General features: G+C 43.1%; 2 long non-coding RNA genes across 2 annotated transcripts in view; one reads left to right on the forward strand and one right to left on the reverse strand.

Annotated features, from left to right (window-relative positions):
• Nucleotides 1-22,619, reverse strand: part of LOC309338751 — a 565,035-nt gene that overhangs the window by 48,869 nt on the left and 493,547 nt on the right. The window lies entirely within an intron of this gene.
• LOC309338175 lies at nucleotides 6,600-11,051 on the forward strand. Its single transcript, XR_014154786.1, has 2 exons — nucleotides 6,600-6,798; nucleotides 10,622-11,051. It is a non-coding gene; the product is annotated as an uncharacterized lncRNA (long non-coding RNA).

A 22,619-nucleotide genomic window follows, 5' to 3' on the forward strand; every position in this document is an offset into this window, starting at 1 on the left:
AACTGCATATGGGGTTGACATTTTCACTGAGAGATTCAGCTAGGTGCCAGGCAGGGATTTAGATAGCTAAGATCAATTCAAGACCAACGATCAGAATCCTGTGTTGTTGTTATTCCCCAGGCTTAATATTGCACCAGCCCTGGGAGGCAGGCAAGCAAATGAATCTGTATGTGCAAAATAGGGTTTGTTTGTTCAGTTTGTATCCTGACTTTCAGCCTAATGGTGCTCAAGGTGACTAATAGCAATAAAATATAAACACATTAAGTTGATTAAATATAGTAAAGCAGCAATAAAATGCAAAATTACAAATACACAAAGCAGATAAGACACATCAGTAAAACTGACAAAAATGAGTTAAAACAAGTGCACTAACATAGAATGTGCATAACAAGTCGAAAAATCTGTCTGGATAAAATGTCTTTGTCTGCAGTCAGATGACAATTAGAGATGTGATAAGATGCCTTAGACAGAAGCGGCAGAGCCTATGACCAAGACAGCCCTCTGTTGCATTCCTGCCAACTCTGTTCAGATGTCGGTGGGATAGAAAGAAAGACCTTACACAATATTTTCATCACATAATTTGCTTAGGTAAAAAAAAGGCGGGGGTGAGTTTTACTCCCAGGAAGTTCCACGTGTTTACTGGGGACATCCTTTGGGTTCACTGTGCTTAGCACTTCCTCATTCAAGAAGTATGCAAAAGAGTAAACAGGTGTTCCATATTCCCATTTTCTACACTTTTTGCTGTTTTTAATCTATTTCAGTCATGCCCTTTCTGAGCTGGCACTTTTCTAGACTCAAGAGATCTAATCTGAAGAAATTACAAAAGGGGTTTTAACCTCAAGATGAACTTTCCAACATATACACGTCATTGGAAACTGTCGCATTAAGCTCCCTCATTACCTCCTCGAAGCTGAGGCCCACAGCTTGGATGCCATTACAGACCTGATTGTCTTTCATTTTAGTTCTGCTTTGCATCCCCCACGTATCTGAGGAACTGTGAAAAGGCCTCTCTCACCTCCCAGAGTCATTACCCACTCTGAGTGATAGACACGGTGTGAAGAGGAATCTTAATTTAACAAATGGCTTTGGCTGCAAAACAACGTCTTCCAAGTGCAAGAAAATGCCAGAGCCAAACAAAAACAAAAAAACACCACAACACAGCACAGCACCTCCCCAATGCTTTCACAATCCTTGGACTGTGAAGCAGAAATCAAGAGGAGCCTGCCAAGAAGGGCAGAGTGGCTGCAGTTGTGTTGGCAGGGAAGAAACAATCCCCTGAATCCAGTCCTGCTTTTGATCTTGTCCCAAACTCTAAAAGATACGCAATAAAGAAGAAGGCGTGAACAGGGACGAGCATCACATTGGCTGGAACACCTTCCCAGACCAGCTATGCGGTGCCATCCTTCCATCTTGCTCCTTAGAATGGATCTCATTCATGGTTGAATTATCCCCTTTGCTCTTGGGCTCAGCTGAAGCAGAACCTAATTACCTGTAGCTGCCTGTAGCTTTTTCCTCATAATCTTTGCATCTGTCCTTGTGCCTTCCTCTGCCCCTGTCCCACTCCCACCTCCAGGGATAAAACTGTAAGACTCTCAGGTATTTGGTGCTTCTCACTCTGTAAAACACGGAGTACAACGATGATGTTTTAGGAAACTTACAAACCGCATGCTCTAACAACAACAACCCCCTCAGAACCTCCAGTGATGATGTCCCCAAGAGGAAGGGACACAGGAGAGGCTAGGGAAAGAAGGGATTATTCACAATCAAGAAACTAGAAGACGACCTCTGGGATAGCCAGTTGGTTCCCAAAATGTCCTGGTATAAAGTATCCAGGAGCCTGCTTAATCCTTTCAGAAGGCTGTAATTCCAATAAACAGGTTGCAGGTCTTGCAAACCATTGGGAGGTTTTGTTATAATCAAGCAGTATATAAATGTTGTTAAATAAAGAGAAATAAAAACAAAAAACTCCAGATCCCGTAGCCCCCAGTGACTTTATTAAGTGTAAACCCGTGTCCAGTTTGTAGACCTTCCTAATTAGCGCACACAAGGGAATGGTGGAATGAGAAATGATTTTCCCTCCTTCTCGGTGTCTTCTGATCCAAGTTGTTTCTGTGTCCTTGTGTACACTGTCCTTCCTGTGGCTATTTTGTTTAGCTCTTTGAATTACCAAGGCTTCTTAGTACGTAAACTTCATTCAGTGCAGCGGTCTAATCTTCCTTCCACAATGGAGGTCTGGTCGTGTTGGTGGTCTGTAAACCCTGCTGCAATAAGAATGATTTATCCTCTTATCAGTCACAAATGGTGTTTCAGATTTGCTGTGCCTTGTAACTTGATTAATTTCCCCATGTTTATTCCTGGTCCAGAGATACATTTCCAGATGCTTCCCTGCATTCCTACCTGGCTTTGCTCCAGTGCACAGGAATTTGTCTAAGTGAACTGTATTTTGTTTGTGGCCATCCAGGTGGGATGCAGATACAAACACCAGACACCTTTGTACACATCTTTCTGCTCCACAGATGATTGATTCATCGCTTTCTCCCTTATCTGCCTTTGTTTCTCATCCCGGAGGGGTCGTCTTGCACGGACCAACACCTCTGGTGTCATTATTTCCTACACATCAACTTCATTGACTTCCTATTATCTCTACCTGATCTGAACCTTTGTTCGATTCAAGAGGTAATTAAACTCAAAGCCAAAACAAATGTCAGGGTGATAGTGAGAGAGATAAGCTGTCTAAAAAAAGAGTCAGAGACGGGGGAAACATCTTTACACACATGTGAAATCCTTACTGGCCAAGCGCCAGTGGAAAGTTACCTTCAGAGTTTGGATATAATCAAAGAACTGACCGAGTATCAATAGCGCCATGTGCCTGCTGCCTATAAAGATCTCAACTCACTGAGCACACATGCACAGGAGCGAGGCAACAGACTCACATGATTAACCATGTGCTTAAAATATGTGTTTAAAAGCTCTGCTGGAAAAGACATAAATGAAACACCTGGTTTGATCATCTGTCACATCCACATTGGAAGCACTTGCCTCCCCTCAAAGAATTCTGGGAACTTACTGCCATGAAACGATGCACAGGACTGCAGTCACACTGATCTTCATAAGTTGCTTATTGTGCTATGCATAGCTACTCTTTGGGTGGGTGGGGCTGTTGTTTAATTCAGAGCTTCCTGAATTTTGGGCTGTCCTTGGAAGCATAGTTATGGAGACTGTCATGATCAACTCCTGCACTTCAAAATTTACTACTACACCACTAGCTTCCAGGAAGATCTACTGGTATGATGCTACTCATAATAATCAGAGGTACAGATTGTGGAAACTTTCCGTTGTGGGAGTGATTTTATCCCTTAACACTGTTCCACGCACCGCAGTATTAACAACTACTGTTTAAACCTACTCTAATGATCTGCGCCCAACAAGAGATCACACTACCAGTGGTAATGCCATCAGTTTTATTATGATCGAGAAATTGTTACATGGGTGAAGAAGCCTCAGGGTGAAAGCAGGATTCCTGACTGGTATTTACTCACTGCTAAATGTGCGCCCATTGACTTTCTGCACCCGTTGACTTTCTTCTTTGCTTCTTTCTAAGGTGGAATTGCCCATATATTTAAGTGGAATTGTACAGCAATTAGCACAAGGTGAATTAGTCCATTCCTACCTGGCTGGCACTGATGTGATTCACTCCCAGTGCAAGTTAGCACATGATGGGAAGGGAATTTAGGCATCCGCCAAGATGCCGACTGGGTGCAACCTTTACAGATGGAATGAATTTATGCTCTGAGGAGCATCACACCTCTTCTGTAATTACCACCAGGCAGGAGCAGGAGGAAGGGTTGTGGGGGGGGGAGGCAACAAATGTGGAAAGGACTGGCTCTGCAACAGTGGAATGGAATCAGAGGCCTGGGAAGCAGTATGGCCTGTAAGGGATGCACATGTCACTGGTGCCACACTCCACCCTGGTTAATGTTTTATTCATGCAGATACATCACCCCCCCCCCCCCAGTATTTTTATCACTTGCAGTCTACAGTAGTTGGCAGTTTACTGTAAATATCCGTTTCTCACACATGACTCTTTACCGGTTTGGGAAACATGGCTTCTTTCATTGTTGCTATGATGCCTTAACCTAAAAATTAAAAAAACAAATATGCAATTCATAATTAGTTTCGCCCTCTTTTAGACCACCACCATACCAAGGGCTTGAGGTAGGTACGGTAATTAGCACCAGTTCGAAAGCACGTCAAAGTGCAAGTAGATAAATAGGTACCACTCCAGCGGGAAGGTAAACGCCGTTTCCGTGTGCTGCTCTGGTTCGCCAGAAGCGGCTTAGTCGTGCTGGCCACATGACCCGGAAGCTGTACGCTGGCTCCCTCGGCCAATAAAGTGAGATGAGCGCCGCAACCCGAGAATCAGCCACGACTGGACCTAATGGTCAGGGGTCCCTTTACCTTTATGTTCGTGCTCTGCTCCATGGGGTCATGAAAAGTCAGTCACAACTAAATAACAACAACAACAACAATGTGCCAAAATCAAAGAACCGTGTGCTATAATATTTTGCTTCACCCTGTGTTGCAGGAGGCAGGCAAAACAGAATTGATTGCAATCTTAACTGAAATATGTATCTACTTGTACTCCCTCCCTGCCCGGTGGCATGAAAAGAAAGCAGGATCTCCAAAGCTAAGGAGATCTGTAAATTTACAGTGGTGTTGATTGCATTTGGACACTTGGATCTAAAGATTTACTGGCCATCTCTGGTGCTGCTGATAGCTGCATGTTGTAAATAATCTTCTTGCCTATCAGCTGCCTTTACCTAACAATAACATGTGTGCTACCTCCTCAAGTAGGCACATTCCACAGCACAAGGCCACCCTTGTGATTTACCGCCTGTTAAAGAACTCACACGGTGCTCAAGAAGATGCTGTGAGGCTTTCCAACCAGTTCCAGCATCTGTGTGCACATCTGCTTTTGTTTGCTTCTTTGTGCATCACATTTCAGAAATCATCTGCACTGGTTACAACATCTATTACAACAGGGGAGGTGAACCTGTGGCCTTAGAGATGTTGTTAGATTCGTATCAGCCCCAGCCAGCATGGCCAATAGACAGGGAGGGAGGAAGATGCAATCCAGAAATATCTGGAGGGCTGCAGGTTCCCCACTCCTGTCTTGCAAGATGGTCCAGCCCAAAACAAATAATGGAGAGGACAAAATCCATGGGTTGAACTCAACTAAACCCTATTCACAGCAGACCCATTAAAATCAATGAACATACGCATTCACTTCAATGGGTCTACTCTGTGTAGGACTAGTGTTGAATACTACCCTATAGTATGATTTATGGCTGAATAAGTTTTTATGACGATGTCTATTATTTCGTCTAGGTCACATCCAAACCATTCATTTAAAATACATGGCTTTCTCCAAAAAAATCATGTGAATAGTTCCCAAGATTCTTTGAGGGAAGGCATGTGCTTTAAATGTGTGATGAGGGTGTGATTATAGCCAAAATGCTACCAGATTGCCAAAGGGGTGAAATGTAGCTGTTTCAATTCGCATATTGATCTAGGAAGTTATGTATAATAATAGGTAGCTACAAACCTGAACAAATTTCTCCCTCATACCAACTTCAGATTCATCCAGGCCCTGCACAAAATGAGAATGCTTCTTCTTGGGATTCTAAAGTGATCTCTTGGTTAAATCATCATCTGCTCCTCAAAGCCAGCTCCTCTAAACTCCCTTCAAAACTCTGCCCAAGAAATAGCCTGGAGCCTTCTCTCCCTCACTTAACATCTTTGAAAGAATTAGATGTGCACTATACTATCCTAAGGGACGCGGGTGGCGCTGTGGGTAAAACCTCAGTGCCTAGGACTTGCCGATTGTATGGTCGCCGGTTCGAATCCCCGCGGTGGGGTGAGCTCCCGTCTTTCAGTCCCAGCTCCTGCCCACCTAGCAGTTCAAAAGCACCCCTAAGTGCAAGTAGATAAATAGGTACCGCTTTATAGCGGGAAGGTAAACGGCGTTTCTGTGTGCTGCGCTGGTGCTGACTCGCCAGAGCAGCTTTGTCATGCTGGCCACATGACCCGGAAGTGTCTTCAGACAGCGCTGGCCCCTGGCCTCTTAAGTGAGATAGGCGCACAACCCTAGAGTCGGACACGACTGGCCCGTACGGGCAGGGGTACCTTTACCTTTATACTATCCTAAAAGGCATAGCTGGGGGATAGAGGTGGCAACCATGTTAGTGAGAAATGAAGCTGAGCTGACATTTCTCATAAAACAATTATCTGAGAAATTCCCAGGGAATATTCTTATTTGGAAGGATGGGGCCTCCCAAAACTACTAGAGACTTTTCCTTGAGAATACAGGGCTAAATGGATTCCATTTCACCATGTGCAAATAGGGTGGAGAATTTGGGGAGGCCGTTTTCAGTCAGCCCTAAAAGAAATCGCTTATTCTGATGGCGGCCTCAGCACTGATGCAGGACAAATATATTAGAGAGGTTAGCTTCACATGGAAATGTGCTAGCTAATGATTTGCCAACTGAGACATCATGTGATGAAGAAAGGCAATCACCTCATTCCACATTTGAGTTACAAGAGTCTGGCTGTACGGCTTGGTTGTATATACCTTGGCTGCATGGTTGACCTGCAGCTATAATATTATGCCTAATCACGTCATCAGCTACTGGGATGTTCCTGGGTGTGTTTAAAAAGGTGGCCTCATTTTCCATGGGAGGAGCCTCCAAGTTTCGTGTCAGAGGCACACTGCAAGGTCAGCTGCGGGGCACCAAGTAGGTAAGGTCAATCATTTGTTTTATTGGCTTGCATTGTATTTATTCACCTTTCTCTTTCTCACATAGTGGTTAGTCATAGTAATAAAAATAGTCCCAAAACTGTTAGCATAATTCAGAGGCAGGTGCTGGTTGGTCCAGCAATAAAAGTTAACTGCTGACAATAAAGGCATACTTGCCATAAAGCTACAAAAGAATAATAATAATTTACAGTCGTACCTTGGTTTATGAACTTAATCCATTCTGCGAGTCCATTCTTAAACTGAAACCATTCTTAAACTGAGGCACGCTTTCCCTAACGAGGCCTCCCACCGCCAATGCCCGTCCACCATTCGGATTCTGTTCTTAGACTGAGGTAAAGTTTGCAAACCGGGACACTACTTCCGGTTTTGCAGAGTTCGTAAACTGAATAGTTCGTAAACAGGACTGTTCTTAAACCGAGATACCACTGTATTACTTATTTTATCTTATTACTTAACCCATCTGGCTGGGTTGCTGCAGCCACTCTGGACAGCTTCCAAAACACAGCAAAACATCAAACATTAAAATTTTCCCAATATAGGGCTGCGTTCAGATGTCTTTGGAAGGTTGTGTCATTGTATATCTGTTTGACATCTGGTGGAAGGGCGTTCCACAGGGTGGGCACCACTACTGAGAAGGCCCTTTGCATGGTTCCCTGTAACTTCATTTCTCATGGTGAGGGAACTGCCAGAAGGCCCTCAGAGCTGGACACAGAGTGTCCGGGCTGAACGATGGAGGTGGAGAGGTATGCTGGGCAGAGGCCATTTAGGGCTTTAAAGGTCAGCACCAACACGGTACTTGGAAACATACTGGGCAAGATGTTCTCAGTAGCTGCCCCAGCATGAGTGCACATAACTCCTTCTCCTCGCCACCACTGTTGCTGTCTCTTTGCTTCTCATCTCTCCCTGGGGCCAGTCTACACTACCTTTCAGAAAGAGAGGGCAATCAGGCTGCTAATTTCTCCTTGCACATTTACTCGGAGAGGACAACTGAATAGGCAACAATAGCAAGAACAGGAAGTTGCAGAGCTAGGAGGCTCTGGGAATTGGCAATGGGTCCCTGACTGGGTCAAGGGCCTTGGCAGGAGCTTGGCAATGCCATCTCCTGATGCTGGAGTTCCCACAGGAACTCATTTCCAGAGGAGGCAGTGTTGACCACCAACCTAGAAGGCTTTAAAAGAAGATTAGACAAATCCATGGAAGAGAAGATGGCTACAAACCTTGATGGCTATGTTCTGCCTCCACTGCTGGAAGCAGCAATTCTTCTGAAGAAAAGTTGCTGGAAACGACAGGAGGGCAGAGTGCTCTTCTGCTCAAATCCTTATTGTGGGTTTCCCACAGACCACTGTGAGAACAGGATGCTGGACTAGGTGGGCCATTGGCCTGATCCAGCAGGCTATTCTTGCATCTTTATGGCTCTGTGTTTGAGGTACTAATGGAAGCTCAAACAACAGTTTGAAAAGTTTGCAACCTTCTTAGTGCCTAAGGGACCGCACTTTTGGGAACTTTGTATAGTACATGTTGGGGGTCTATATCCACTGCTTTTTCTGGGGGGAAAGCAGAGTACACATACCCCTAAACATTTTGCGAATCTTTGTACTTTTGTTCATTTACTGTATTTATTTTTCCTGATTTGAACTATAAAATGGTGATTTTCTTGAGTCAAAATGAGAGTAAGTACCCCTAAACTTTTTTTAAAAAAAGAAAAAAAAGCATTGTGTGTTTCAATTGATTTGTTAAATCACTTTCCTGTATCCTTGAGGAAGTGGAAATAAATAGAAATAAATAAATACTTCTCAAATTATGGAGCAAACAGAGGTGAAATCAGGTGAGCTTTTCACATGCCACTTTCAGATTGCCCTGTTAACAAGGCATCTTGAATTGGATCAAGGATTGCCTTAATGCCCTACGCTGCTCTGTGGACTCATGTACCCCACAAATGCTGCATATCCAAAAGCAACCACTGTATATTTTAAAAAGCAAAATGAAGATGATTCTGGAAATGAGCTTAAGAGGGAAGGGAGTGAAGAGGTGAAAAGATCTTCCACTTTGATGGACAGGTGTAGCTTTTAATCACAATGAATGGCTTCCCCAGAGCAATCCAATCACAAGGATTTGGGGAAAGGATGTTGAAGTAAGAATTTAAGTGTTAAGAAACACTTTTTAATATTTACTTCAGCGTCCCTTCCCCACAATATTGTTCAACCACTACCACCACCTCCTCCTCCCACTATTCAAGTCAATGGAAAGATATCTCTCTCTCTGGAGCTTATGGTAACAATATCCTTGTTCAGAATGACATGTACCCCATCCAAGTCTTTCCTGGGGATATGTTGACCAAACAATGCTTTCTTATTGCATCAATGAACACGTTAACCAATAGCACTTGGGTACAAGAGATAAGGTAAAACACAAATAGATTGATATGAAACGGAACAATATTTTAATGGTTTTGGAAAGATATAGTAAGACGCCGTTCTCCCCCTCCCTTTATATAAATATTGAATTAGTGCTGCACTGATGTTTAGTTTTGGGGTTTGTTTTCTCAAAATTGGCTTTCCTGTTGCTGTCTGTCTTGCTGAATAGCAGTTATTGTGGAAATTTGGGGGAAAAAATATGTGAAGGTTCTTGCAATTATTATCTTTGTTTTTGAAAGACTGGAAAGGACACAAAGCAGGTTTGCTTTAAAGGCAGAGGCCTGCATGTGCCATAGTAAGCAGTTTTTATCCAGAGTCTGTACAATAAGTATCCACTCCATGGTTTGTGCAGCTGCTTCAGATACACTCTCCTCTGCCATCAGCACCACCATGTAACAGAGCACACATCACCGCTTGAAGTCAGGGATCTGCCAGAAAAATCAAGGTGTTGCATTATTTGCACACTTAGATTCACGTGTTCATGTTAGGCATTCCCTCCTTGTGAATTCCAGTGCAAATCAACCCAATTTGCTAATGCACTCACGTGAACACAATGAGCCAGCCTTCATACTACTCTAAGCTTTGCACCAGCATTCTCAGCTCCAAAAATTATTCCAAAATATATTTTAAATGCATATTTTAGGATAAAATTCATTTACACACACACACACACACACACACACACACACACACACGCAAACTTTGAGATAAAATCATGTTATCAATTTTGTGCTGGGGTCAGTCTCCCCACATTCCTAAATTTAGTAAATAGTAGAATTTAGCTAATATTTGGAGGGAAAATGCCAGATCAGTGAAAAATACAGGCTGAACCTGGTGCTGTGGTCTAAACCACTGAGCCTCTTGGGCTTGCTGATCAGAAGGTTGGCGGTTTGAATCCCTGAGATGGGGTGAGCTCCTGTTGTTCTGTGCCGGCTTCTGCCAACCTAGCAGTTCGAAAGCACATCAGTGCAAGTAGATAAATAGGTACCACTGCGACAGGAAGGCAAACAGTGTTTCTGTGCGCTCTGGTTTCTGTCATGCTGTTCCATTGCACCAGAAGTGGTTTAGTCCTACTGACCACATGACCTAGAAAGCTGTCTGTGGACAAATGCCAGTTCCCTCAACCTGAAAGTGAGATGAGTGCCGCAACCCAATAATAATAATAATAATAATAATAATAATAATAATAATAATAATAATAGCAGCAATAATAATAATTTATTGTTTATACCCCGCCCATCTGGCTGAGTCTCCCCAGCCACTCTGGGCGGCTTCCAATCAAGTGTTAAAAACAATACAGCATCAAATATTAAAAACTTCCCTAAACAGGGCTGCCTTTGACTGGACTTAACCATCCAGGGGTCCTTTACCTTTACCTTTTACCTTGCAGGCTGAACCAGTTATCCTGTTCAGGAGATTGTTGACAGTGGCACCATTAAGAACACAAAGAAAGCCAAGTACTGGGCTATTAAGAACAATTGACCATGCTGAAGCTGTTCTTCCCTTGGCTGAAAAGTGGACAGAAATAACAGAAATGAGAGAGGCAGGTTGCCTGGGGTAAGACCACAGGAAAAAAGGTGCCCTTTTAAAACAGAGGTTTTGGAGCAGCGTCTTTTGGGAAGAAGGAGGGATCGGTCATGACTCCATGTGGCGCTGGCTGCACACAGAGACCGGGGAGCCCAGCTGGCTGCTGCTTTGCACCCAAACTTGCTGAAGTTCTGAGACAAGCAACAAGAGGCACTCATGGGGTGTAACATTCTGTACGCCATCAAAACTCAGGTTGTAAATATGTATGAAATAAACCATATTTCATAAAGACATGGCAGTCTCTGCTGTGCCTCATTCCCAAGGAATGCAAACTCAGCTTAAGTGCCAAGATCCCTGGAATCTGGCTACTGCTTGGCAGACATTCGGGTGGCCCGTAACAAATATGTTTAGAAAAAATATGTTATCAAGCCATATATAAATGTTATGAAATTAATACATATTTTGTGAGAAAATACAGTCAAAGTGATTATCTAACATCTATCTATCTATCTATCTAATCTATCTATATATCAACTGGCATCTAAATACAATTTTTATGCACACTAAAAACTATGCAGTCATGAATTAATTTGGAAATAGGACAGAATGGAGGGATGAACAAAGGGATGTGGAAGTGACACAAACCTAAGTCCACGTGTACAATTTCTCAAAAGGCTCACATAGATTCTGTACTTGTGATGCTGGACTTTGCACAGATGAGCATTGGGCTGTTGCACTCTGTCTCCAATGGATGAATAACAAGCTAATTTAATATTATGATGGATTCAATGTCCTTTCTTCTCTTGGCAAATTGCTGGAATGTTATCATCATCATGAGATAACTGTACAATGCCATTGTTTTGCTGCCCTTCCTTTGAGCTATGGGGAGTTCTAGTCAGAAGGATCACCGAGAACAGACACAACAGTGCTGAGGATGCACATTGTAATTGTGGCCTTGGAGAGAGAGCATCTATGCACTTCTCCCTTTTTTCTTTTTTTAAAAAAATAAGCATGATATGTTTCTGGATAATAGAGCATCTATGCACTTCTGACTACAATCACCAAGAGACAACTGGGGAGAACGAGAAAGCTTGTTTCACACAATGTTGGTTCTGAATTGCTGTGGAATCCTACAGTGGCCTATGCTGAGCAGAGATACCATCAATTTTTACATGCCAAAAACCACATCACAATCACACAAACCATGACTACCTGGTTCACTGCTTGGTTATGGAGCCTGATAGTTTGGTGCCCATCCTTGCATGAGTTCATAGGTGTCAACTCCCTGGGGCCCTGGGTGCCCAAGAGCCCACAAAATTCCCCATGAGAGGGCTGGGCACCCACAAATTTCTGTGCCAGGGCCATGCACACTGCATGGCACCCACAGCCCTGGGCACCCATGGTCGTGGGGCCAAGCCAGCACTGCTGCATGAGTTGCACCTGGCAAATATAGATTTAAATGTAAAGCTGTTTATTTACAAGCCTACGGGTAGGTAGCATTTGGACTAACTTCAAGGCAGAATCACTGAATACTCAGGGGCTTCCAGACTACTCTTGCAGCACTCAAGAATGCAAGCTGGTCCACAAATTTCCTCAAAATTCATGCTTTCACCCTTGTAGCTGATTTCCAGGAAATCTTGTTCCTCCTATGTTAGTTGACCAAGCACACAGTTTTTGGAGCATTTCTCAGCTTGGTGCAATGGTTCTTTTGTTAACTTGAATTTACTGTTTTGTTCAGGGACTGACTAGCCAAACCAAGACCCCATCTGCACGGTATATTTAAAGCAGAATTATACAACTTTAAATGGTCATAGCTTCCCATAAAGCATCATCGGAATAGTAGTCTGTCAAGGGTGTTAAGAATTGTTAGGAGACCACTATTCCCCTCATAGAGCTACAATTCCCAGAGTGGTTTAACAATCAATCCCTTTTCCCAGGGAACTTAGTGAAGCCTTAGTTAGTGGCTAATGGTTTAATCTGGGGAGAATATATGAGTCCCTCTAATAGTGAACTCAGAAGGTGAGTGATGACAGAAATGGAGCCAAAACAGGTCAACTGTGAAACAAGAGGAAAGTGTCAGCATGTTCAGGGAACCCAGGGGTTTGTTCAAAAAACTTGTTTACAAATCTAAGGAAGTACCCCCTCCCCCCAAAAACCAGCCCTATGAGGACTCCATATAGTTTTACTATCCTAGAAGAAGGTATGGCTGCCTAATACCATGAATAGGAGCACTTGTCAAGCTTTAATGGACTAGCAGGCACATCTGAAATTTTGAGAAAGTACTGTGAGCATCAGTCACAAAATGGCAGCTGTGGTGTAACACAAAATAGTGGCTGTGGGGGAATGGCATAACACAAAATGACTGCTGCAGCTAAAAGAACAGAAAAAGAGATAAGGGCACAAAAATGTACAGACCTAAGTCCCAGCCATCAATGGAGAAAAGATCATCTACAACATCTAACACCACATTCTCTCACAGAATTTTCCTCAGTTCAGAATGGAAGGGAAGATAGATTTTCAGTCCTGGCACCCCATGAAAAGCATGTATGTTTAAAAGGGCACATCAGTGTAGGAGATGACAAGCCAATGAAAATAAGAACTGAGCAGGAAAAACAAACAATGCACAGTGGATTTTTGGGAGATATTTATGTTTGTGGGCACCATAAGAAGTATTGGTCAACATACCAGAACCTGTGGGCACTGGGTTGGAGACTCTGGTCTTGGGTGGGGGGGCATAGCGTGCAACATTTTGTTGCTGCGGATCACACTTTGTCTAGTAGAATTATAGGGTAGAAAGGCATCTAGCTATGCTGCCACACTAATATGATATTAATTAATGTTGGAAATCAATAGAATGCTTACATTATTATTTCCTGCAGTGGAAAATTAAGTTTTCATGTCAAGGCAAAGTTCCTTAAAAGAAACACCCCTTTCCATATTGCAACAAAAACTCTGGGCAAACTTCATTTTTCCCACTATTTGCTTTCAAACTACCACAAAAATTACCAACCTACCACCTGCCCACAATTGCCAGTATAATTAGCCTACAACCCTATGCATGTTTACTTGGGCATTAGTCCCAATGACTTTGATGTAATATGCATAGGGCCAGGCTACGTATCATTGGTCAGAAGCAGGAGTGTGTGCTGTGGACAAGAACAGGAGAAAAAACAACAGCACCCTCTTCCAGTACCCTACCAGGTTCCCTGGAGGCCATCTGCACTTACTACAGGCGGAAAGGTACATGATGTAAATACAGATCTGGTTTCATGCTAAAGAACTGTGCTGAGAGCATATAAAACTGCTGTGTAGATCTGCCTCCTGAAGGTTATTCAGAGGAAATGATGTGCCTTTCACCTTTTATTTGAGTTCCTGGTACATTCCAGTTCAGACATCTCTGCAGACCACATTTTTTTAAGCAGAGTTTTACTGCTTGGCTTATGCAACATCTATTTTTAGTTTTTCACACCCCAGCTTTCCTTGTACAGAAGCCTCCTTTATTTGTTTTCTACCAGACAAGTTTTACAATGAACATTTTAAAACACCTGGCTGTGTAAATTAGCCACCGTGTTGTTTTTTCCATGATAAACTCAGTTGAATGCAACGTGGTACAAGGTGTGAGGAGCACCATTTCCCTGTTTGTCTGGGGTTTGTGCCATCATGTCTCATATTCTTCTATTCTGGGGCAATGTATTGCTGTGCAAGAATTATCATCAGCTGAACTTTCTGATCTTGACTACACTGCAGACAGCTCTGTCCGATTGCATTCTAACTGGCCTGTTAAGTCATTTGAAATTAATCTGCCTAACCTTGTGAGGACCAAGTATGGCCAGGAGCCAAAGAGTGGGAACTGGTGCCTTATTACATTAAGACTGCAGCCTTTCCTAGAAAATGTGCATGCTTACCTAGAGGTAAACCCACCAAACACTCTCTTCTGAGTGAACATGACTAAGGCCGTGATGTACATGTAATTGGGACTCTTGGAAATGACCAAAATTCTATTATTTCTGGATTTCTGCCACACTTTTCTAGACTGGCGTTAGAGCAGCAGTTAAAACAACAATTGTGCACACTTTACCAGTAGTGGGTGGTATGGTAGGGCAGTGGTGGTCATGTAACCTCCCAGCAGGAGATTTGCTGCTGCTCACTGGGAGGGAGAATAGGGAGGGCAAGGTGGTGTGGAGGTTGGCCCTGGACAAAGGCACCAACACGAGTGCCATGTTGGTTTTACCAGTGAGTTTGCACAGCACTGAGCTCCCCAGTGTTTCCCCAACTCCCACTCTCCCTCCCAGTAAGTAATAGCAACTTCATTGCCAGGAGGTCAGGTAAGGGCAGTTACCCCACCCCACTTCACCACTGAAACTGCACTTGACCCTCGTATAGTCATTTTGTACACATTACTTGGCATTGCAAAATTCAAGGGGGTGTGTATTTTGTGTGTGTGTGTGTGTGTGTGTGTGTGTTTGCCTTCTGTTACAGTGTAACTATGACAGGCACAATAAAAGGATATAATAAATACATTATACCAAGCAAAAACAAACACTGAAGAGAACAAAACTGATCAGAAAATAGTGGTACATTTCTATAAAGAGTAGAAGTAGAATTTACATACAGTAGTGAAAGTTACAGGTCAGTTCAGATGGTGCTCCTACTTCAGGACCTCAGAATCCAGTCTCTTCAGAAGCTAGCCAAAGAATCCGATGTGTAGGAAGTGTTGTTTCCTTGAGCGACAAACTTCATGAATGGCCACCACGCTGCTGCAAAATTACCCCTTTTCACAGCACTTCTGCACAGTTTGTTTTGTTGTGTCAGCTTCTCAGAAGTGTGAGGAAGCACTCTGCAAGAGTGAGACTCTGAAACTGGGCTTGGAGCAGTCAAACTGTTCAGAGCTGACCAGCTCAGAGGAAACTGACCTAGCATACAGAGGCCACAAGACCAGGAAGGGTGCAAAGAGTACAGTCCGCTGAATTATATTTTATAAACCCATGCAGAATCAGAAGCAATTAAGCTACATGGCTATTTTGCTCTGCGGTTGTGCTTCGGTTCACACATTGTTTCAAGAAGTATTCGTTAGGTAGGTTTGCCTTTAAATGTGAACTGAACCAAATTTCTCCCACATCCCTTTTTGCCAGACCCTAGACCATGATCAAGTGGGTTCTCAACTTTTCACCTTTCCATTTAAGCTAATCTGAAGCTACAGGAGAAGGAGGCAGAGATTCAGGAAATGAAAACATTAACAGAAAGACATAACATTATCAATGCAGGAAACACCTAGGGAGGAATCAAAGTCAGACATCCCAGAAACGGAAGAGAAATGTTGGCTTGGCAAGGGAAATGGGAAAGTTACAGGATTAAGTATAACAATTCTGGTACTGGACTGTTCTCTGAGCTCCTTCTTTGAATGCCCTCTAGCTTTTAAATTCAGCACATGAGTCAGAGTACAAGCTAGGATTTTTAAAGAGAGAGATTGAGAGAGAGAGAGAGAGAGAGAGAGAGAGAGAGAGGACTAAAGAAAGATGCCAAAAGGTCATTAAAATGTTAATTGATAACTTCCCCAGGGATTCTTTTAAATCCCAGTGAAAGTTTCTGCCTGTTTGAAAGCTTGTTCCATCCCGCTTGTGGTTGTATTGTTCCTTCTTGAAAGTTGACATGCCTGACAATTAACTGTTAGGGAGCCACTGACTGTCTCAAGTGAAGACCAGGTGCAGCACATCAGCTGTTCTGCTTAAAGGTGAACTCTGTGCATAATATTTCCACCTACATTTATCAGATGCTAACAGTATAATCATAGGGGCTGGCGTCAGCAGCAAAAGAGGTAATGCAAGATCAAACAGGTTTGCTGCTTAAAAGTCAGTTGCTTCAAGAGACATAAGAATATAAGGAAAAGCTGTTGGATCAGGACAAAGACCCATTGCGTCCAAGACCCTGTTCTTACAGTGGCCATCCAGATGTTCATGGGAAGCTCCTGGGATTCTTAGGAACTAGCACGCTGCATCCAACAGTGGAGGAAGAACATGAGATCTGACGAAAAAGCAGGAACGACTTCTGCACAGGCCACAATTTAATGACCCCTGGGAGCAGGCCCAAGTGTCCCCATTGGCCGGTTGGGCCTGCTGCCAGGGGAACACCCGAGCAAGGACTGCCGGCATTGGCCAATAGCTGGCAGCTGGGCGATCCAGCTTGCCATTGGTCTGATCACTTGCACGGCCGCAACACCGCCTACCCAGAAAGGTGAGCGGACTTTTGGCTAGACATCCAATGTTAATTTTAATTGGCTTTCTGTGCTGGTCTGTCCTGCTAACTACTAGGTGACCTAAGAAGTTGGGCACAATAACATTTCCAGAAAAATGATGGCAGGCAACCATTTTCTTAAGAATAAAAAATGGATTAGGTAATGTCAACCCAGATTTTCCCATTTGCTTTTCTTCTATTTTTCAACAAAAACAAACAAGATAACCCTAGTTAGAAACATATCTCTGGTGTTCCTTCCAAGCCTCTTGTGTGAATCATAGCTTAAATACGTTTTCCTGACTAATGTTGCCCACAGTGGAAAATGCTTGGAAGCTCATCTTTAAATGTTGGTAGTAAATTTTTTTATATAGCGTGACTTGATAGGAATAAAATATCTTAAGAAAACCAAGCTGGTAAAAGATACAAGTTTGGTAACTTCAGAAAGTGGGACAGCTGAAGGGAGTCTTCTTTAAAACCATTTTTGATAATTGATGGCATATTTTTTAGAGAGGAAACAAATACACTGAATTCTGTGTTCATATTATTGGTCATCCTTCTCAGTGACAAGTGTACAAAATACAGCCAGCATCAGTGTTTTTGCTGGCTTGCCTTTTTCAAATCTGTTTATTTCCTCTGTCCTGATGATCACTCAATTTCAAATGTATTTTAAACTAACTAACTAACAACTAACCAACAAACAAATGACCTCACTAGAAAGCTTTGGACACATGCAAGCACACACATAAGTTCTGAACACATGAGAGTGAACACAGTCTATTAAGATGTGGGTTTTTTAAATTTTAATTATCTTTAAAATGTAATTATCTTTAAAATGTAATTATCTTTAAATGCTTTTAATTGTTTTCATCTGTTTTTAGTGTAAATTTTAATATTTCTTGTAAACTGCTAAAAAGGTTTTACTATAATCAGGTGGTATTAATTTTGTTAAATTAAACAAATAAAAGTCTAATTAACAAATGGACTTTGCTGCTTCAGGCTATGGTGATGGATACTAACTTAGATGGCCAAGGGCAGCCCAGGCCTGAAGACACATGATATGGCAACCTGTCTAAAGTTAAGCAGGTCTGAGTCTCTGAGTCTAGTCATTGTCTGGATGGAGGACTAACTTGGGAACTCCATGTCTGTCTGTCTGTTGTCAGAGCTCTGTTGAAGAAAGTGGAGGGGGATACAAGTGAAATAAATGCAGGGGTTGGAGAAATGAGATGCTAGATTTTTCAACAGCTATTAGATATTGTAGCTAAATGAAAGTTGCATCTTCAGAGACAGTACAGTAAAGATGGGACACATTCATGATCACCTGTCAGACAAAAGGACCTTCTATGTCTTTTCTAACTCTGTAATTTTATTAGTCTCATGTAAAAAAAGAGTTAGCAACCGAAGCTTACTTGAATGCCGGTGTCAAGATAGCATCCTTCACCATACCTGAGAGCAGCAGGCTGGCTTAGGGGATGCAGGGAAGGCCATGAGACATGAAGAACAGTTGTCCTCCAACAACTCAGTGCTGTTCCAGCATCCTCCATCTCACAGGTGTCTGTAGAAATAATTTGGGGGCAGGGGGCAAGGTCTGTGAATTGTAACTGCAGGCTGTTGGCTTATGACTGATCCTCACATACCATAACAGAAGCACCGAGAAACAATAGGGATTTACTGTATTATAAGGGATTGTGCATTTCAGAATGAACAGTTCATAAGCTTCCTTATTTGCCCATTTAACAGTAACAGAGTAAGGCATTTGAAAGTTGTACAGCTTCAATCTGTCTATTGAACAACAATACTGTAGGGCTATGAACCAAATTAAAAACCCATAAGACTGAATTTCATACCTTTTACACAGAATCTGCCTTGGCTGTAGTGGATGTCAAGCATAAGGTCTGAAACCAGTCAGAGTTTCTTGTTGATGCTAGTCTGTCCATAACATAAAGAGTGGTTCGCTCTTTCTACTGAAAGTGGAGTCTTTAAGGATCTTGGTCATAAAGGTCAATAAAGTATTGTATAAATTTCTTCTTGGAACAGGTCTTCAACTTTTCTCTATGGACATTCATCAAAACACAGCCTTCACTCATTGTCAAATGCAGCCATGCCTACAGGCTGCACAAAGTGATAAAGAATTGCTCAACTATACATGTTGTAACTGGAAGGAAAAGTGGTGTAAGGATGGCCGTGTTAACAGCATGCAACTGTTGGGTGTGGTCCCATAGTTCAGTCAGGCTTATGCTGCATATGCAACACAATGATGGGTGGTGCATTTCTTTGGTACATCTTTTTTTGTCCACCATTCATACAGATTCATCACCCAACTTTTCAATGTGTAAACTTCCTGAATGGAATCAATACAGGTTGAAAGTCTTCTTCTCCAGTATGATACATCTGAGGTGGATGTAGTTTCAGCAAGCTGTAAGCAAGGCTGGTTTTCATCACACTGAAACAAAACCTCAGGGAGGTACAAAGTAAATCCAGGTAGGGAATGGATTGCTGGTAGAAATCTTCTGCGGATTGCCTGGGCCAACTGGCATGGTTTCCTTGTTGTATGATTGATCCAAGTTCTTTAAGCTCTGCATCTACTTCATCTGCCCATTCCTTGCACTTCTCTATTATTGCATTAAAGGTCTCCTTAGCTAGTTACCCTGTATTGTTCCATCCCTCCCAGCAACTCTTGTCTATGTGCTTACATTTCCATTACAGCACTTCTACATTTCTTGTCATCACTTCTGGTTTCTATTCTTGGCCCCCGTCCTCACCTGCCCCTCAAAAAGCAGGGCCGAGCAGCAGCCAATCTCAACAGGAGTGGTCTTAGAGATCATTCTAGACCTTGTTGACTAGCCCCCATTGTTCATCCCGGACACTGAGGTCCAGCTCCGAGAGCCTTCTGGCAGTTCCCTCACTGCGAGAAGTGAGGTTACAGGGAACCAGGTAGTGGGCCTTCTCGGTAGTGATGCCTGCCCTGTGGAACTGCCTCCCATCTGATGTCAAGGAAATAAACAACAATCTGACTTTCAGAAGACATCTTAAGGCAGCCCTGTTTAGGGAAGTTTTTAATGTTTGATGTTTTATTGTATTTATAATACTGTGTTGGGAGCCACCCAGAGTGGCTGTGGGAAACCCAGCCAGATGGGCAGGGTAATAATAATAATAATAATAATAATAATAATAATAATAATAATAATATAGCTAGCTCTTTGTGTCTTTGTACATTAAAATGAACAAAAACATTTAGGATTTGGGAAGGAAGGAGTACCCCTTACCACCCCTGTGGACAACATGCTCCACCTCCAGCATCTGCTGCCTGAGGCCACTCTAATGGTACGGCCAGCCCTTTCCCAGGATCATCTGACTGGTCAATATTGGAAACAAAAATGCTGGACTAGACGAGGCTTTAGTCTGATCCAGCAAGGCTTTCTCTTTTACTATGGACATTGGCTGAACTTTTCCTTAAAGAAACCCAATAAGCATTTGCAGTTGTTTTTTAATCTATATATATTGGGCAAGTCTTTCTCACTAATCATCACTGCAATTGTCAACATGGTACCATATCTCAAAGCCGTGCCAGCGAACATTAACAGGGGACTGAAGTGACAGCCTTGAGTTTCCTGACATGCTTTTTCATCATATTCACATGCAATCTAAGGTTTCTCCCTGTTGTCTTTCCCCTTCAAATGTATGCACAGGGAAAAGAAAGTGATGAAAAGGCTAGGAGAGCCAGGCAGAGGAGAATAATTGAGAATGAAAGCACAGGAAGGGAAATGAAAAATGAAGCAGCCAGACAAAGGGAAACAGGTCTAAAATGATTGGGCTCCCTCAGCTTGAATGTTGCATTCAGCACCACAGTCACCAGCTTCCTAGAACTGCAATTGGGAATTTAATTCCTGACTATGGCTACCTAACCTGATTAAGGTCTATAGTGTCTGCCTGATAAAGTTAAGAACTCTGAAATGCTACTAGGAGTTGCTTCTCAGGTTCCTTTGCGATGACATGGGTGCAGTCCCATTTTTATATGATCCGAATTGTAATTTGGGCATGGGAGGATCAGCAAGGGCACTGAGTCTCATAACTGGGGTGGTGGGGAGACTTTTGCTTGCCCAAGCTTTAGCCCAAACTCCCCACAAAGTTTGGACCTTGTGGTGTTAGCTGTATAAGCGCAAGGTCAGTAGGTGCAAGGAGGTTAGAAGTTGCAAGTGGGAAATGTTTGTTATTGTTTCCCCCCCCCCATTCCTGACATGGTGCCCTGGCTCTCAATCACTCCTGCATGGTGTCAGCAGTGGGATTTGAGCCTTGCGGACTCATAATGAGCTCTCCTCCCAGTGCCACATAAACATAATGTTGCAGTTGAGAAAGAGGGGGGTGCCACTGGGGATGGAACTGTTGTGCCATCACCGCAACAGAGCTCAATGCCAAGGCATCAGTTCCATGGAAACTTAGGGAACAGATGCTTTTGATTTCTCCTGGCTCAACAGGACAGCCTTCCCTAACCTGGGGCCCTACACTGCAGACAGCCCAGCCATTATCCAGGAGGAAGACCCATTGAACGCCTTCTGGACAAGCATAGGATTGCATGGCGGAGTGCTTTGAAGCTGAGATACCAATCAAAGAATTCACATTCCAGGTCAGTGTTAAACACTCACCATAAAAATGCTGCAGATTATTAGGTTAAGACTCTTTGTTTACCCTCAGAGGTTCCTGAGGATGGAATCTTGGCCTTCCTGACGTCAGTAGCAGGATTTCCATTAACTTTGCAGGAGCCAGGATTTTCTAGAGACATAGCGAAGGCAATCCCCTTAAAGGAAAACCATAAGCCCAGGAATCTAAAAGTTCTTACGATAAGAGGAGAGTTGCTTTTGTTCAGAGTTCTGAACCATGATTAATCTAGGGAAAGAAGTGAGTTCACAGGAGTGGCAGACAGAAAGAATGTACCCCAAGAAACTTACAGCTAGAGGTTTGACCTTATACCTAGTCAAACTATTTGCTTCTCTAGCTCAGCAGCTCTCTAGGACCTCAGGAACTCATATTTTGCATTAGCTGCTACTGGGTCCATTTTTAGGGGAGCTATGGGTCCTGATTCATAGAGGACTGTCCTCTATTTCAGGAGTGGCAACCTCCAGCCCACAGACCAAGCTTGGCCCACCAGGCCATTCTCTGGACCCCATGCCCACCTGCCCCATACCTCATGACATATGTGATTTTAGATGTGCGGCAGGCAGAGATGTGGAGGCAGATGGCAGGATTTAACTCCCTCCACATCAGCTGTTGCAGGGGGAGTTCAGTCCTGCACAATTCAGGTGCACCAATCAATTCCTGCTGGGAATGATGCTTGCAAGCTATGCACAAAGCATCGCCCTCACATCCACCCTGGCATTCCAACTTTGACAACTCACCTGTCAATCACCTGATGCCAATATTATACCAGATGACTGAGAAGTATTATGCCAGATGATTGAGATATACATTGGCACATGCAAATTCAGTGCAAGTCGGTGTCCCATTTAACCTTTTTTGGGGGGAGCGTGTAAGTGGCCAACTTATCCCAAGGATGAGGAGCTGGCAGTTGAACCTGGCACCTTCTGCATGCAAAGCATCTGATCCCATCTATAGTCCCACCAAGAATCTTTCTTGCA

Source organism: Podarcis erhardii (assembly GCF_964252035.2).
Source record: "Podarcis erhardii genome assembly, chromosome: 3".
In the NCBI taxonomy this organism is placed as follows: Eukaryota; Metazoa; Chordata; class Lepidosauria; order Squamata; family Lacertidae; genus Podarcis; species Podarcis erhardii.